This window comes from Echinops telfairi, unplaced genomic scaffold (assembly GCF_000313985.2).
Source record: "Echinops telfairi isolate 266 unplaced genomic scaffold, ASM31398v2 ScPeMD7_7469;HRSCAF=8507_1, whole genome shotgun sequence".
Classification (NCBI taxonomy): Eukaryota; Metazoa; Chordata; class Mammalia; order Afrosoricida; family Tenrecidae; genus Echinops; species Echinops telfairi.
In genome coordinates, this window is record NW_022111373.1 from 21,882,499 (window position 1) to 21,887,621 (window position 5,123).

A 5,123-nucleotide genomic window follows, 5' to 3' on the forward strand; every position below is an offset into this window, starting at 1 on the left:
GTCTGAACCTCTGACAGCTCCCTGTCAGTGTGAACTGATGTTGGTGGATCTTTAGCAAGTTTTTGCATAAAGGTGATATCAATGATGCTCTTTTATAATTTGACCAATTTGTTGTATCTCCGTTCTTTGGAATGATACAAGAAAAGTAAGTGCTTCCAGTGCTTCATAAGTTTGTTGAAACGTTTTTATTTGTAGTTCATTAATTCCTGGAACATTGACTTTTTGTAATGCTTTCAGTGCAGCTTGGGCTTCTTCATTGAGAATTATTTGTTCTTACTCATTTGGTATCTCTTGAAATGGTGCCATGTTAACTAGTTCTTTTTGGTACAATGACTCAGTATATTCTTTCCATTTTCTTTTGATGTTTCTTTCATCATTCAATGTTTTGCCCACAGAATCTTTCAGTATTCCAACTTGAGGCTTGACTTTTTTAAAGTTTAAGATATGCTAAGTACATTGTAACTTCTTGATTTTCTAATTCTAAGCTTTTGCACATTTCATTATACTATTGCACCAAAAATAATTTGTCCATGCTCAGCATTTTCAGGGAGTAGTATATGAGTAAATATAATTGCATTAAATTATGAGGTACATTGTAGGTACCAGTAAAATAGAATGCTCCAGTAACGTCTGTAATAATGATGGAATGTTTCAACAAAGTTATGCAGTCCTGGGAGCTGTCATTCATCTACACCAAGAAATTTTGAAGCTTGCAACCTTGCAGGTAACTACAAAAGATGCATATTTGCATCCACTCCAAGAAGAGTTACACAACAAAATTCAGAAATTATAGAAAAATAATTTTATGTCATACAAGTAAAATTTTGATCAAGATAATTCAAAATTGGCTGAAGCAGAATATTGACAGGGGGCTTCCAGAAATTCAGGCTGTCTTCATAAGGAACCCTGGAACAGTGAACTCGGGATACCATTGCTGATGTCAGAAAGACCTTGGCTAAGAGCAGATAGTACAAGAAAATGTTCACTTGCATTTTATTAACTATGTAACTTCACTGAACTGTTGGATCATAACAATCTATGGGTAACATGACATAAATTGAAATTCCAAAACATTTAATTGTCCTCATGTAAAACAAATACGTAGATCAAGGAGCAGTCATTCGAGCCTAAACAAGGGGATATCGCTTGCTTGAAAATCAGGAATTATGTGTGTCAAGGTTTCAGCATATGATTTGCAATTTGTATGTTGTTCAAATCAAACTTAGTACTATAAGAAATTCAGCATCCAGATTGTGAGAAGATTCATTAACATCCTGTGATGTATCGATGACACATCCTTGTTCATTAATAGTCATGAGGGCTTGAAGCATTTACTGATGTAAATTAAAGATTATAGTATTTGACATGGATTGCAGATCAATAGCTTTAAAACTCCTCACAGCTGGACGAATAAACAGCATCACAATAAATGGAGAGAATTTGAAACTCTATAGGATTACATTTTATTTGTATCTGCATGCAACAAAAAGTCAAGTTACATATTACATTGGACCAATATAGTACAAAAGATATATTTCAAGTATTGAAAGCACTGGTGTCACTATGAATACTAGGGGTGCATGCCCAAGCCATGATATTTTCAATCACTTCATATGTATTGAAATCTGAATAGGGAAGATGGAAGAAGAATTGAAGACATTGAATTACTTTGTTGGCAAAACTATTATGTATACCAGTAACTGGCAGAAGAACAAAGATATCGGTCATGGAAGAAGAACAGCCAAAATGCTCTTTAAAAATGAGGGTGGTGAGACTTTGTCTCTATAACTGTTACATACTTCTAGGATGGACCAGTTTCTAAAGAACAACAGTATGCTTGTTAAAGTTCAGGATTAATTAAAAATAGGAAGACTCTCACAGGAGCAATGAATTCTTTAATGTGTATTTTCTACCCAGAGTCTCTCACTCCTGAGAATGGACGTTTTCCTATATGGGTCTGGTAAGAGGGTGGGGAAAGATATTGAAAGGATTTATGTGTGAATAATTGTGCACGGGATTTACTGCAATGGCAGATGGCTGTGTGTAAAATGAGCCCTCAGAGGAGCAGGCGGTCCGGTCCGGCTCTTAGTGCCAGTGAGAGTCAGGGGTGCAGCACATCTCCTGCTCCTCCACGTCCCCGTGTAGTGAACCTCCTGGATCTAGAAGGTAGCTGTTACATCAGAGCAGCAGCAGCAGAACCAGAGCCAGAGCAGGAAACAGAATGGTGAACTCCCCAGTCTGTGGAGTAAGCACAGATGAGCGCTTATGAAGTGGGATTGCTCTGAACCCTTTGTTGAAAGTGGAACTGGCTCTGAGTGGAAGTTAACTGCAGTGGTTCAAGGCACTTAATTAAGAGAGCTGGCTTCCCTCACTGACGGATCTTGAGGTGACTATCCTCAGATTGAACTTTATATCAGAGTGGTATGCCTTTTGGGGGACTTATCAGCAGACATGACTGACTATTGTCACATGGCCTGATGAATTACTGTATCCGGAACATTTCTCATTTGCCTTACAATCTGTGAACTTCATTAATAAATATTTTACTCATGAATATTGTCTGTGCATTCTATGTAGCCTATATATAAAAGAAGAGAATACTACTGAAGACAACACAACATTCAACATTGGGTTGATTCAGTATATTAAATAATGGATTCAAATGGGAACAGTGACAATACAGGATGAGACAGTATTTTGTTCTGTTGTACATAGAGTTACTATGATTCAGTACCTACTTGTCAGCACATTGCAACAACAGCAACACAGTATACTAATAAGCCCCTGCTGTCGGAAATCACACAATTGAGTCCCTTAAACAAAACACTAAATCAAAGAAGCCATATATAAAAAGTATCTGGTTATATTTAGTTTCAATAGAATCAATACTAATATACGGTGTTAAAATCAGGAATATTGTTAATTCTCAGATGAATGTAGATATAACACCTAGGAAATGCCATAGAAGGCATCTTTTGGGAGAGTAATGTTCTAGAAATTGTTTGGGACATGTGGTAGTTACCTAATCTGGTGTCCATTTGAAGATTAGGAGTGAAGGGGTGTAGTATAGCCTGTCAATCCAGAGAGACCTCGGTGTGTACATGGCCTTCTCCTGAGAATTCTGGGAAGTGCTGATTTTCCTCCTTGGAGACAGGAGACACTCTCTCTTTCTGCTGACTCCCTAAAAGACATCCCTGAGGAGTAGCCTCATGGACTTACCCTGATGTAGCCCTGGAAGCTGGAGAAGCCATGTGGAGACCCTGCCAGCGCAGAGATGCTTACAACACCACTGGATCCAAAGACTTTCTAACCAATGGCCTGTGATCATCCTCACTTATTGTCATTGCATGTGTTTCGTGAGCCTGAAGAGGACTTTATATATTGGTATCTCAGACATATGGGTTAATATTGGACTTATGGACTTGATCTGGACTGGGCTGGGATGTTTTCTCAATATTCAATTGCTCTTGTATATAAAATTCATTCTGTGCACACATATGCATGTTTGTGAATTTGTTTCTCTAGTCGACCCAGACTAACACAGGGAAGATATATATGAAAATTCTGAGAGTAATATACTTTTAATGTATGTACATTTCTGAAAAATATTATATTTTTCATTTCTAATAGGCAATGAGGGACACTAAATGTAATTTATAATACATTGTTTCTAGATGTTAAAGAAAAAGAATTAGGGAAGTTTTTAGTTCATAAAGACACTGGCTTACTATTAAAATATTATTTTCTTGTTTATCATCTATATAATTACTGTAGGCTAATCATATTTATCCAATATGGTCTCAACCAAAAAAAATGTATCTATTAACTTTTTCTTTATTACTTACTCCTTTAGCAAATATTCACTTTATCTTCAGTGTGAAACTTAGGGGCTTCAAAGTATACAGAAATTTAGGAGGAATAATAACACTACAGTTTATGTGAAATCGGCATAAGAGCATAGCATGTTAACTGGTTCATTTTCTGTTTTCCTAGCTTAGTATCTTATCAAGAAAAACCAGCAAGGATGAAAAATCATGTCAGCCTAGGAAATGATATATGAAGTGGTCAGCACAGTTCATGTTAGTAACTCTTGAGTTATAAGCTTATTTTGGGGAAAACATAAACTTGTAAATTCATAATTTAAAAAGATTAATACATTTTAATGGGACAAATCTTATTTCTTCTGTTAATAAAATTTAGAAAGAATAAAGTCAGAAACCTGTGGTTTAGAGGCAACTATATCAGCAGAAATTTTGCAAGGCACTCACATTTTGAATTGGATTTCAGGGGCTGGTACACATTCAAATTAAAGACTAATGTTTTGATGGCTACCTGATGGCTGCCAGGCTAGACGCCATCCCTTCGTAAGTTGACAGGGATTATGCAACTGCCACATCCTGCTTGACGTCATTGAACTGTAGGGGCTTCAGATGGGTCAGAAGAAGTGCGGCTGTACTTCCAATGTGTTTTCTTTCACAGAAAATATGATTGAAGCCATCTTAGAGAAACTTGGAATGACTTTTTATGCAGCTGATAAAAAGAAATATTTGTGTTCCATATCTTAATAAGTCATTTTCTAAAGTTCAAGATCAGCTCTTAGCCCTAATGGCGACTAGAAGTGATGCTACATCTTCAAATCCTCAAAAATTGTAATGCCTCTATTTGTAGCACCAGAAAAGAATGATGGATAAACCTGACTTGAACAGTTAAAACATTGTCAGTTGATTCCCCTTCTCATGCACGCTGGACCTGATCTGGTTTTCAACATTTTCTGTATTTTTGTTTGCTCATATTAGGGTTTATCTCAGAGGTTTTATGTACTTGGGGGAACTCTCTTGAAGTTGGGTCAGAAGGTTTTTCTGTTTTTCATTATATGAAATCCAGGATTGATGAACCTATAGGAACAGAAGGTAGAATAAGGGTTTGGGAGTGGGGGGTGGGGTGGGATAAAGTTGTGGTTGTGGGGAGGCAATAAAAGGAAGATGATATCAAGGAGTCCAGAAAGAAAAGAATGTTTGGAAACTGCTTGTGGTGGCCATTGTTTAATCTTGTGTGTTAGTCTGGGTTGACTAGAGAAACAAATTCATAGACACTCATATGTTTGTAAGTGAGAACTGTATATC